Below are 14127 nucleotides of genomic sequence, written 5' to 3' on the forward strand. Positions count from 1 at the left end.
TTGATGGATTCCTGTCTCAAATCATGGTCTTTCATGCATTTGGAGTTTATCTTTGTGTATGGTGTGAGAGAGTCGTCAAGTTTCATTCTTTTGCATGTAGCTGTCCAATTTTCCCAACACCATTTATTGAACAGACTGTCTTTTTTCCACTTTATGTTTTTTCCTGCTTTGTCAAAGATAAGTTGCCCAAGGAGCCAAGGGTCCATTTCTGGGTTCTCTATTCTGTCCCATTGGTCTATGTGTCTGGTTTTTTTTTTTTTTTCCAGTACCATGCTGTCTTTGTGATCACAGCTTTGTAGTACAGCTTGAAATCCGGCAACGTGATACCCCTAGCTTTGTTTTTCCTTTTCAACAATTCTTTGGAGATTCAGGGCCTTTTCTGGTTCCATACAAATTTAAGGACTATTTGTTCCAGCTCTTTGAAAAATGTCATTGGTATTTTGATTGGGATGGCATTGAAAGTGTAGATTGCTCTGGATAGCATAGACATTTTAACTATGTCAATTCTTCTGATCCATGAGCATGGAATATTTTTCCACCTGTTTGTGTCTTCTTCAATGTCTTTCAGAGTGATTTGTAGTTTCTAGAATATAGACACCTTATGTCTCTGGTTAAGTTAATTCCAAGATAACGTATGATTTTTGGTGCTATTGTAAATGGAATGGATTCCCTAATTTCTCTTTCTTCTGTCTCATTGTTCGTGTATAGTAATGCAACTGATTTTTGAGCATTGATTTTGTATCCCTCCACATTACTGAATTGCTCTATAACTTCCAGTAGTTTGGGGGTGGATTCTTTTGGGTTTTCCATATAGAGTATCATGTCGTCTGTGAAGAGAAACAGTTTGACTTCTTCTTTGCCAATTTGGATATATTTTATCCCTTTTTGTTGTCTGATTGCTGTTGCAAGGACTTCTAGTACTATGTTCAATAATAATGGTGAGAGTGGGCATCCTTGTCATGTTACGGATCTTAAGGGAAAGGCTTTCAGCTTTTCCCCATTGAGAATGATATTTGCTGTAGGCCTTTCATAGATGCTTTTTATGAAATTGAGGAATGTACCCTCTATCCCTACACTCTGAAGTGTTTAAATAGGAAATGATGCTGTATTTTGTCAAATGCTGTTTCTGTATCTATTGAGAGGATCATATGGTTCTTGACCCTTTTCTTGTTGATATGATCTATCACACTGATCGATTTGTGAATGTTGAACCACGCTTGCATCCCAGGGATGAATCCCACTTGGTCATGATGGGTAATCCTTTTAATGTACTGTTGGATCCTATTAGCTAGGATCTTGTTCAGAATTTTGGCGTCCATGTTCATCAGGGATATCGGTCTGTAATTCTCCTTTTTGATGGGGTCTTTGTCTGGTTTGGGGATCAAGGTAATACTGGCCTCATAGAATGAGTTTGGTAGTTTTCCTTCTGTTTCTTTTCTTTGAAGCAGCTTCAGGAGAATAGGTATTAATTCTTCTCTGAATGTTTGGTAGAATTCCCCGGGAATCCACCAGGCCCTGGAGTCTTGTTTTTCGGGAAGTTTTTGATCACTGCTTCAATCTCTTCATAATTAATTGGTCTGTTTAAATCATCAATTTCTTCCTGTTTCTGTCTTGGTAGTTTATAGGTTTCCAGGAAGGCATCCATTTCTTCCAGTTTGTTTAATTTATTGTCATAAAGCTGTTGATAAAAGTTTCTAATGATCCATCTTATTTCATTGGTGTTGGTTGTGACCTCTCCCTTTTCATTCATAATTTTATTAACTTGGGTCCTTTCTCTATTCTTTTGAATGAGTCTGGCCGGTGGCTTCTCGATCTTATTTATTCTTTCAAGGAACCAGCTTCTAGTTCTGTTGATCTGCTCTACTGTGCTCCTGGTTTCTAATTCATTGATCTCTGCTCTAATCTTGATCAACTGCCTTCACATGAGTGGGTTAGGCCTGTTCTTCTGTTCCAACTCCAGCTTCTTAATGTGAGAATACAAAAGCTGCATTTTAGATTGTTCAATTCTTTTGAGTGAGGCTTGGATGGCTGTGTATTTTCCCCTTATGACCGCCTTTGCAGTGTCTCATAGGTTTTGGACCAGTGTGTTTTCATTCTCATTCATTTCCATAAATTGCTTAAGTTCTTCTTTAATTCCCTCTTTTACCCAATCATTCTTAAACAGGATGGTTCTTAGTTTCCAAGTGTTTGAGTTTCTTCCAAATGTTCCCCTGTGATTGAGTTCCAGGTTCAAAGCATTGTGGTCTGAGAATATTCAGGGAATAATCTCAGTCTTTTGGTATCAGTTGAGACCTCTTTTGTGACCCAGTATATGATCTATTCTGGAGAAAGTTCCATGTGCATTTGAAAAGAATGAGTATTCTGTTGTTCTACGGTGTAGGGTTCTGTATATATCTATGAGATCCATTTGGTCCAGTATGTCATTCAAAGCTCTTGTTTCTTTGTTGATTTTCTGCTTAGTTGATCTGTCTATTGTTGACAGCAGAGTGTTGCAGTCCCCTACTATTAACGTATTATTATCTATATGTCTCTTTATTCTGGTTAAGAGTTGGCTTTTGTAGGGGAAGAAAGGGATAAAGAAAGGGGGTTAATCAGAAGGGGGAATGAAACATGAGAGACTATGGACTATGAGAAACAAACTGAGGGCTACAGAGGGGAGGGGGGTGGGGGAATGGGATAGGCCGGTGATGGGTAGTAAGGAGGGCACGTATTGCATGGTGCACTGGGTGTTATATGCAACTAATGAATCATCGAGCCTTACATCAGAATCTGGGGATGTATTGTATGGTGACTAACATAATATAATAAAAAATCATTATAAAAAAACAAAGAGTTGGCTTTTGTATCTATCTGCTCCCCTGTTGGGGGCATCGATATTTATAATTGTTAGATCCCCTTGTTGGATAAACCCTTTCAGAATAATATCGTGTCCTTCTGTATCTCTAACTACCATCTTTAGTTTAAAATCTTATCTGTCTGATATAAGAATTGTTACCCCAGCTTTCTTTTGAGGTCCGTTGGTATGGAAAATTGTTCTCCGTCCCTTCACTTTCATTCTGGATGTATCTTTAGGTTCACAATGAGTCTCTTCTAGACAGCATATGGATGGGTCATGTCTTTTAATCCAATCTGCAACCCTGTGGCCTTTTATCTGAGAATTTAGGCCATTCACATTGAGAGTGATTATTGAGAGATATGATTTTAATGATGTCATGCTGCCTGTGATGTCTTTGTTTCTATAGATTGTAAATTTCTATTCTGTATCACTTTTTGGGTCTTTTTACTTTTATAGAACCCCCCTTAATATTTCTTATAGGGCTGGCTTGGTGGTCACGTAGTCTTTCAGTTTCCGCCAGTCTTGGAAGGTCCTTGTCTCTCCATTCATTCTGAATGACAGCTTTGCTGGATAAAGGATCCTTGGTTGCATGTTCTTCTCACTCAGAGCTCTGAATATGTCTTGCCAGTTTTTCTGGCTTGCCAGGTCTCTGTAAACCGGTCTTACGTTATTCTGATGTTCCTGTCTCTGTAAGTGAGGATTCTCTCCCCCCTGGCCGCTTTCAAGATTTTATCCTTGGATCTAAGATTTACAAACTGTACTATTATGTGACGTGGTGCTGGTCTGTTCTCATTGATCTTGGGAAGGGTCTTCTCTGCCTCTTGGACATGAATGCTTGTTTCCTTTGCCAGATTAGGGAAGTTCTCAGCTACAATTTGTTGAAATATCTCTTCTAGACCTCTCTCTTTCTCCACCCCCTCCAGCATGCCGATGATTCTGACATTGGAACATTTTATTTAGTCAGTAATCTCCCATACTCTACATTCTTGAAGTTGGAGTTTTTTAAGCCAAGTTCCCACTTTTTCCTTCTTTCATCTCATCTTCCAACTCACTAATTCGTTCTTCTGCCTCATTTACCCTGGCCATCAGAGCATCCAGTTAAGACTGTATTTGATTCATAGCATTCTTAATTGCTGCCAGATTCACTCTCATTTCAGCCCTTAGAGATTCTATATTTTTGTTAATATTTTTTTGAAACCTACACATCATCTTGACAACTGTTACTCTGAAATACATTTCTGACAATTTTGTTATATTCATATCTATTAGTTCTGCAGCAGAGACCACAGTCTCTGTTTCTTTCCTTTGTTGGGGGTTCCTCCTCCTTGTCATTCTGATGAGGAGTGTTTATGGGGATGTACAGAGTCCCAATGTTTGACCAGGACCAAAGCAAGGTGCACTTGTTTTTCATGGACCTTAGGGATGTGTGCTTCTTGGTTCTAGCCTGCCTTCTGGGGGACAGGCCTGCCACACTGATATTCAGGCGACCCTGTTTGGGTAGAGTTGCCCTGTCCCCTTGGAGGGCGGCAGATGGGCATGGTGCAAACCAGTTTTTCCATGCTTTTGTTCTCTGGTGGCTTTCTGTGATTCTTCTGAGAGTAAGGGCAGCAGTGGCCATGTCCAAGCCTCTGTCTCAGAACAGAGAGATTGCAGTCTGCTCTTCACTATGCTCCCCTGACCACTCTAACTCTGCTTCTGTTGGTGCTGGCCAAAATCCCGCAGGATCCCATGTTGTATGCCCCACTGCCACTCTCCCAGCCCTCACTCCCAGGGCCAGCAAATCTCTGCTGTTTGTGCTTCTAACTCCGCCAGACACCCCCAGTTCCCGCACACCCTACTGAGCTCCCTGTTTCAGTGTGGTTCATGTGTGATTTGGAGCTCTGGTTTTCAGTCTGGTTGTGCTCGCGCTCCTGAGCTGCCATGTCATTCTGGTTCATGTGTGTGCTCTGGAGCTCCCAGTCTCAGTCTGGTTTCCCTGCTGCTATTGGTCCATGGGTCTGGCCCACCTCCCAGTGCAGGAGGCTATTGCTTCCTGGAGCCCAAGCACAGCGGTTCCCTCCCCCTTCCGTTTATCTTCTGATATCTGTGTGCAGATTCACAGGTCCCTGCTCTGTATCTCAATACTCGGCACTGGAGATGTTCATTTGTAGAGATCTGGATGTATCTTCCTACGTCTCAGGCTGATTTTGTCGGTGTTCAGGATGGTCTGGTAGATATCCAGCTCGATTCAGTGGACTAGCTGAAAAAGGGTCCCCTACTCCTCTGCCATCTTTGTCTCCATGACTCTATTTTAAATATTTAAAAGATGTTTTAATTTTTATTTTTTATTTCCCTAAATAGAACAGCAGTATTCTATTTAAAAATGCAGTGTTTTTTCAAAGAAAGGGTTAGAAATATATGCATTAGAAAAGGTTCTGCAAGCACACTAGCTAGGATTAAATTAGAAGGACTATTAATCCTTATGGTATAGGTTATGCAGTGATCATCAGCTGATATGGAAATACATTTTCTTCCTTGATGTACTGTTTTATAGTTAGAGTCATTGGGGGTGGAGCAAGGTATGATTTTTAGTGAGGCATCAGATTTTAACCTCCATTGGACACAAAGCCAGGCTTGGTGTATAATTGGTTGGATCTGCTGTAGTTCCAATGCTAATCATAGTTTGTGATGTGGTATTTTCAAGGATGAAAAGGTTAAAGTGAACAACTGGATTACCATACTTTACTAATAAATCATTGTCTTTGTGATACAGAATTATAGAAAGTTTGTATAAACAGAATCTTTTTAATATTAAAATGTATGTATGACTAGTTGATCATTTTTTTCACAAGTTTTTAATGAGACTCCTATACATAAACTGCCACAGTATAAAGCTAGCAAAATATGCTTAAAAAATTAAAGTCACTTAAAACATTTGTAGCTGTGAATTACTATCATCAAACATCTTTGAATTTAAGACTTCAAGATTATTTTGATTTACAGTATAGCCCCTAAGCTATGCCAAGATAAATCTGGAAATATCAGAGTATATGAACATATATGTACAGTGCCTATTTAAAAAAAAGAATAAAATTATTAAAGCTGATGATAGCATCATTTTGTCCTTCTGCTACTCTTTTGCCTTATTTGAACACTTAATATTTTTAACTTCATTCTCATTAACTTTTCATCAGTGTGATGGAAAGAGTATTGAATTGTAAAAACATATCAGTCAGGTTGTTGCCTCAGGATTTCTGCCAATAAATGTAAGCCGGTATTTAAGCTAACTAGATCTTAATTCTTGGTTTGTAAAATGAAATAATTGGTCTAATATTATGATTAAGGTTTAGTCCTTTACCTCAAGTGATATTTGTCTTTTCTTTCTCTGAGTATTTATTTAAATTCCAGTCAGTTAACATACAGTGTAATATTAGTTTTAGGTATAGAATTTAATGATTCATCACTTACATACAACACCTCATGCTCATCACAAGTGCCCTCCTTAATACCCATGATCCACCTAACCCATTCTCATATGAGTAAAATCGTATGTTTTTTTGTCTTTCTCTGACCGACTTGTTTCATTAGCATATTCTCTATCACCATCCACTGGTTGCAAATGAGAGGGTTTCATTCTTTTTTTACCACTGAGTAATATTCCATTATATATATATATATATATATATATATATATATATACACACACACACACACACATATGTACGTACACACACACACATATATATACATACACATACATACATATGCATGTGTATATATTTAAATTCTTTATCCATTCATCAGTTGATAGACATTTGGACTCTTTATAACTTGGCTATTGTTGATAATGCTGCTATAAACATCAGCGTGCATGTATCCCTTCAGTTCCATATTTTTGTATTCTTTTGGTAAATACCTAGTAGTGCAATTGCTGGATCATAGGGTAGTTCTATTTTTAACTTTTCAGGAACTTCCATACTGTTTCCCAGAGTGGCAGCACCAGTTTTCATTCCCACCAATAGCGCAAGAGGATTCCCCTTTCTCTACATCCTAGCCAACACCTGCTGTTTCCTGTTGTTAATTTTAGCCATTCTGACAGGTCTGAGTTGATATGACATTTTAGTGTTAATTTGTATTTCCCTGATGATGAGTGATGTTGAGTATCTTTTCATATCTGTTAGCCATCTGTACTTCTTCTTTGGAAAAAATGTCTATTCATGTCTTCTGGCCTTTTAAAAATTGTATTATTTCTTTTTAAGGTGTTAAGTTTGATAAGTTCTTTATAGATTTTGGATGCTCACCCTTTATCAGAGATGTCATTTGCCAATATCTTCTCCCATTCCATAGGTGGCCTTTTAGTTTTGTTGATTGTTTCCTTCACTGTGCAGAAAATTTTTATCTTGATGAAATCTCAATAGTTCATTTTTACTTTTGTTTCCCTAAAAACAGGAGACATATATAGTAAGAAGTTGCTACAGCCAATGTCAAAGAGGGTACTTCCTGTGTTCTTCTCTAGCATTTTGATGTTTTGTTTTGTTTTTGTCTCACATTTAGGTCTTTAAACCATTTGAATTTATTTTTGTGTATGGTGTAAGAACATGGTCCAGTTTCATTCTTCTGCATGTTGTTGTTCAATTTTCTCAACATTGTTTGTTGAAGAGCCTGTCTTTTCTCCATTGGATATTCTTTTCTCTTTTGTTGGAGATTAATTGACCATATAGTTGTAGGTTCATTTCTGGGTTTTCTGGGTTTTCTATTCTGTCCTATTGATCTATGTATCTGTTTTTGTCCAAGTACCATACTGTCTTTTTTTTTAAAGATTTTATTTATTTATTTATTTATTTATTTATTTATTTATTTATTTATTATTTAACAGAGAGAGACAGCCAGTGAGAGAGGGAACACAAGCAGGGGGAGTGGGAGAGGAAGAACCAGGCTCCCAGCGGAGCATGAAGGCCGATGTGGGGCTTGATCCCAGGACCCTGGGATCATGCCCTGAGCTGAAGGCTGACGCTTAACGACTGAGCCACCCAGGCGCCCCCAAGTACCATACTGTCTTGATCAATACAGTTTAGTAATATAACTTGAAGCCTGGAATGGTGATGCCTCCTGCTTTGTTCTTTTTAAAGATTGCTTTGGCTATTCAGGGTCCTTTGTGGTCCCATACAAATTTTAAGATTGTTTGTTCTAGCTCTGTGAAAAATGCTGATGGTATTTTGCTGGGGAGAGCATTAAATGTGTAGGTCGTTTTGGGTTGTATAGATAGTTTAACAATACTTTTCCTTCCCATGCATGAGCATGGAATGCTTTTTCATTTCTTTGTGTGCTCTTTGATTTCATTCATAAGTGTTTTGTAGTTTTCAGAGTACAGATCTTTTACCTCTTTGGTTAGGTTTATTCCTGGGTATTTTACTGTTTTTTGCAATTGCAAATAGGGTCGATTTCTTGATTATTTCTTCTTCTGCTACTTTGTTATTCGTGTACAGAAATGCAGCATATTTCTGCACATTGATTTCGTGTCCTCAACTTTGCTGAATTCATGTATTAGTTCCAGCAAATTTTTTGGTGAATCTTTTGGGTTTCCTACATAGACCATCATGTCACTTGCAAATAGTGAAAGTTTGACTTCTTCCTTGCCAATTTAAATATATTTTATTTCTTTTAGTTATCTGATTGCTGAGGCTAAGACTTCCGGTACTATGTTAAATAGTAATGGTGAGAGTGAACATCCTTGTCTTCTTCCTGACTGTGGGGAAAGGACCTGTTTTTTCCCCATTGAGGATGATATTAGCTGTGGGTCCTTCATATATGATTTTTATGAAGTTGAGGTATGTTCCATCTATCTGCACTTTGCTCAGGGTTCTTCTCAAGAAAGGATGCTGTATTTCATCAAATGCTTTTTCTTCATCTATTGACAAGATCATATGTTTCTTATCCTTTCTTTAATTAATGTGATGCATCACGTTGATTGACTTGCAAAAATTGAATCAGCCCTGCAGCCCAGGAAAAGTTCCCATTTGATTGTGGTGAATAATTTGTTTAATGTACTATTAAATTCAATTTCCTTGTATTTTGACCCCTTTAAAAAGACCCCTTTTTAGTGGGGTCTTTGGTTTTGTAATCAAGGTAATGCTGGCTTTGTAGAATGAGTTTAGAAGTTTTCTTTCCATTTTTATTTTTTTGAGAACAGTTTGAGAAGAATGCATATTAACTCTTCATTTAATGCCTGGTAGAATTACCCTGAGAAGCCATCTGGCCATGAACTTTTGTTTGTTGGTAAATTTTAGGTTACTGATTCATTTTCTTTGCTGGTTATGGGTGTATTCAAATTTTCTATTTCTTCCTGTTTCAGCTTTGGTAGTTTGTATGGTTCTAGGATTTGTTCATTTCTTTAAGATTGCCCAGTTTCTTGGCATATAATTGTTCATACTATTATCTTATGATTGTATTTCTTTGGTGTTGGGTGTGGTATCTCTTCTGTCATTCATGTTTTTATCTATTTGGTGGTTTCTCTTTTCTTTTTCATAAGTCTGTCTACAGGTTTATTGATTTTATTAATTCTTTCGAAGACCCAGCTGTCAGTTTTGTTAATTCATTCTACTGGGTTTTTTTGTTTCTATATCATTCATTTTTACTCTAGTCTTTATTATTTCCCTTCTTCTTCTGGCTTTAGGCTTTATTTCCTGCTACTTTTCAAGCTCATTTAGGTGTAAGATTAGGTTTTGTATTTGAGACTTTTCTTGCTTCTGCAGGCAGGTCTGTATTGCAATATACTTCCTTCGTAGGACTGACTTTGCTGCATGCCAAAAGTTTTGAACTGTTCTGTTTTCATTTTCATTTGTTTCCATGTATTATTATTTTTTTAATTTCTTCTTTAATTTTCATGTTAACCCATTCATTCTTTAGTAGGACGTTCTTTAACCTCCATGTATTTGAGGTTGCTCAAAATTTTTTCTTGTAGTTGACTTCAAGTTTCATAACATTGTGGTCTGGAAATAAGCATTGTATGTTCTTGATCTTTTTGTACTTTTTGAGGGGTGATTTGTGACTCAGTATGTGATCTCTTTTGGAGAATGTTTCATGTGCACTTGAAAAGAATGTGCATTCTGCTTCTTTAGGATAATATTTTCTGACTATATCTGTTAAGTAATCTGCTCCAGTGTGTCATTGAAAACCGTTGTTTTCTTATTTATTTCCTGCTTAGATGATCTATTCATTGTTTTGAGTGAGGTGCTAAATTCCCTTAATATTATTGTATTTTTATCAGGGGCGCCTGGGTGGCATAGCGGTTGAGCGTCTGCCTTCGGCTCAGGGCGTGATCCTGGCGTTATGGGATCGAGCCCCACATCGGGCTCCTCCGCTGTGAGCCTGCTTCTTCCTCTCCCACTCCCCCTGCTTGTGTTCCCTCTCTTGCTGGCTGTCTCTATCTCTGTCGAATAAATAAATAAAATTAAAAAAAATATTGTATTTTTATCAATGAGTTTCTTTATGTTTATTATTAATTGATTTATATATTTGGGTGCTCCCTAGTTGGGGGCATAAATATTTGCAATTGTTAGATATTCTTGATGGACAGATACCTTAATTATGTTATAATGCCTTTCTTCTCTTTTTTACAGCCTTTGTTTTAAAATCTAGTCTGCCTGATGTAAGTACGGCTCTTCTGGCTTTGTTTTGACATCCATTAGCATGATATATGGTTCTTCATCCCTTCACTTTCAAACTGCAGGTGTCTTTGGTCTAAAATGAGTCCCTTCTAGGCAGGATACAGACAATACAGATGGATCTTGTATTTTTTTAAAAATCAATTCTGATGTCCTATGTCTTTTGACTGGAGCTTTTACTCCATTTACATCAGATTTATTACTGAAAGATATGAATTTAGTGCCATTGTGTTACCTGTAGAATTGGTGTTTTTGGTGATGTTCTCTGGTCCTTTCTAGTCTTTGTTGCTTTTGGTCCTTTTTTTTTTTTTATCCCACTCAGACTCCCTCTTAAAATAACTTGCTAGTTTGCTTTAGTGGTCATGAACACCTTTTTTGTCTGGGAAACTCTGTGTCCTTTCTTCTATTCTGAATGAAAACCTTGCTGGAAAAATAATTCTTGGCTGCATAGTTTTCCCATTCAGCACATTGACTATTTGCCTCCACCACTTTCTGGCCTGCAAAGTTTCTGTGGAGAGATCTGCTGTGAACCTCATGTGTCTTCTCTTGTAGGTTAAGGACTTTTCTTTTGCTACTTTCAAGATTCTTTGTCTTTGTGTTTTGTGAATTTGACTATGATATACCTTGGCAATGGTCAACTTTGATGAATATAATGAGAGTTCTCTGTGTTTCTTGGATTTTGATGTCTGTGTCCTTCCCGGATTTGGGAAGTTCAGTTATAATTTGCTCAAATAAACCTTTTCCCCCTTTTTCTCTCTCTTCATCTTCTGGAACTCCTATGATATGAATGTTATTCCATTTTAATAAGCCTATGAGTTACCTAAGCCTACCTTTATGTTCCAATGCCTTCTTTCCCCTCTTCTTTTCAGCTTCATTATTTTCCATAATTTGATCTTCTCTATCACTGATTTGCTCCTCTGCTTCATCCATCTTCATTTTTCTTGCCTCAACTTGAATTGCATCTTGGTATAGCATTTTTAGTTTCATCCTGACTAGATTTTATTTCTTCTATCTCTGCAGTAAGGGATTCTCTAGTGTCTTATATGCTTTTTTCAAGCCCAGTTATATCCTTATAGTCATTGTTCTAAATTCTTGTTGAGACATCTTACTAATATCTGTATCAATTAAATTCCTGGTTATGAGTTCTTCTTCACGTTCTTTCTTTTGGGTTGAATTTCTCCATCTTGTCATTTTGTCCGGAAAAGAAAAGAATAAAGAAACAACAACAAAAACAAAAAACAAAAAACAAAAAAACTAGATCCTGGGTGTGTTTTGGTCTGCTACTTAAAAGAATCTAGATTCCAAAATGAAAGAAAGAAAGACAGAGACAGAAGGGAAATAAAAGATATATGTAAACAATATATAAACATTAAAATTAAAAAATAGGAATAATAGAAAAAAATGGAATTGAAAAAATAAAAAAATAAATGAAAAAAAATTTTAAAAGCGAATAAAAATTAAAAGGAAGATCCTTTTTCCCCTAGAGCTGGAGTTTGCAGGTCTCTATGATCAGTAGATTTGGTGTAAGTGAGTCATTTGGGCTGGTCTTCTGGGACATGACCTGCTGTGCTGATTCTTAGGCTCCCTTGTTTCAGGGGAAATGGGACTCCAGGGCACAAGGTGGGTGGGGCTTGGTGTAGGTGGCTCCCACTTCGGCTAGGTGGTGCTATATTGTGTCCTGAAATCTTTCCGCGTTGATGGTGGGGTGAATATGGTGGAGCCCTGTTATCTAGCTCCAGAGCTGGAAGTTCACACCCCCACTCTTCAGTGAACCCTCACAGAAGACCAATCACCCTCCTTGTGTCCCCTGGTTCTGTCTAAACCCTGTGTTCACCCTGCCTGTGTCATATCATTTTTATCTCAAGTGCACGACTTAGTTTCAGAACTCCAAGTTTAAGGGAATCCCATGGCCAAAACCCATGCTGCTCCTCTGGGGGAAGGTCTCACCATGTTTTTGTTCTTTGCTGGACAGTCCCAAGAAAGTGGTCACATGACTGTGCAGAATTAGGAGTTTATGGCAAAGCAGAGCAGAAAGCCTGCACCAAGACTTCCTGCTCTCAGAGGGCTTCATAGCTCCTATGCCTGTGAAAAATGCAGCACATTGGTGCCACCCATTATTGCTACCCAGGGGATCCTCAGACCGCCCTGTCACTCCTGGGATTCCTCTCCACCTTGCTACCCAAGCACCTTTAAGACAGGCACATGCCCCATGGTAGCAGACTTCTGTAAATTCAGATTTTACACTCCACTGCTTGTAATACTTTGTGGTAGACTCTGTAAGCAGGCTTTCTCCCTGCCACCTTAACCACACCTATATCTCCCCCATGAAAACATTCTGTACCTCCTACCTTCCAAAAGGTTGTCACTTTAGTACTTGTAGACTTGCATTTTTGTTTTCTCAGCCCTCTGATTGATTTCTTGGGTGTTCAGAATAATTTGAAAAATATATAGCTGTGTTTGAGGGACAAGACAAGCTTGAGGCCCCACTACTTCTCTGCCATCTTAACTGCCTTCCAGCTGGACAAAGTAGACTTTAAAACAAAGACTGCAGCAAGTGACAAAGAAGGAAAATATACCATAATAAAGGGGACAGTCCAAAAAGAAGATATATCAATTGGAAACGTATGCAACCAAAATAAGAGCACTCAAATACATATCACAATTAATAACAAACATAAGGGAGCTAATTTATAATAATACAATAATGGAAGGTGACTTTAATACCATCCTTACATCAATATACAGATTATATGAACAAAAAATCAACAAGGGAAGAATGGCTGTGAATGACACACTGGAATGGATAGACTTAGTTATATTCAAAGCATTCCATCCTAAAATACCAGAGTAAACATTCTTTTCAAGTTCACATGGAACAAGCACTAGAATAGATAACATATTATTCCACAAAGAAAATCTGAACAAATTTAAGAAGATTGAAGTAAAACCATGTAACTTTTCTGACCACAATGCTATGAAACTAGAATTCAAACACAGGAAAACATTTGAAAAGACCACAAACACATGGAAGTTAAACAACATTCTACTAAACAAGCTATAGGTCAACCAGGAAATCAAAGAAGAAATTTTAAAAATACATGGAAACAAATGAAAATTAAAACAAAATAATCCAAAGCCTCTGGGATACAACAAAAACAATTCAAAGAGGGACATTTATAGCAATACAAGCCTACCATGAAAAGCAAGAAAAATCTCAAATAAACATTACCTTAGACCTAAAGCAGCTAGGGAAAGAGCAACAAACCAAACTGAAAGCCAGCAGAAGGACATAAATAATAAAAATAAGAGGAGGAGAAAAATTACATTGAGACTAAAAAAGCAATAGAACAGATAAATGACAACAAGAGCTGGTTCTTTGATAAAACAAAAAAAATGATAAACCTCTTGCCAGACTTACCAAGAAAAAGAGAGAAAGGATTCAAATAAATAAAATCAGAAATGAGAAAGGAGAAATAACAACCAACACAACAAAAATACAAGGTATCATAAAAGAACATTAAGAAAAAACTATATGTCAATAAATTGGACCAATTAGAAGAAATGGAGAAATTCCTAGGAACATGTGAACAACCAAAGCTGAACTCGGAAGAAATAAAAAATTGGAACAGATCAATAGACAGCAAAGAA

This window comes from Ursus americanus, chromosome X (genome assembly GCF_024610735.1).
Source record: "Ursus americanus isolate L20-20 chromosome X, mUrsAme1.1.p, whole genome shotgun sequence".
Lineage (NCBI taxonomy): Eukaryota > Metazoa > Chordata > Mammalia > Carnivora > Ursidae > Ursus > Ursus americanus.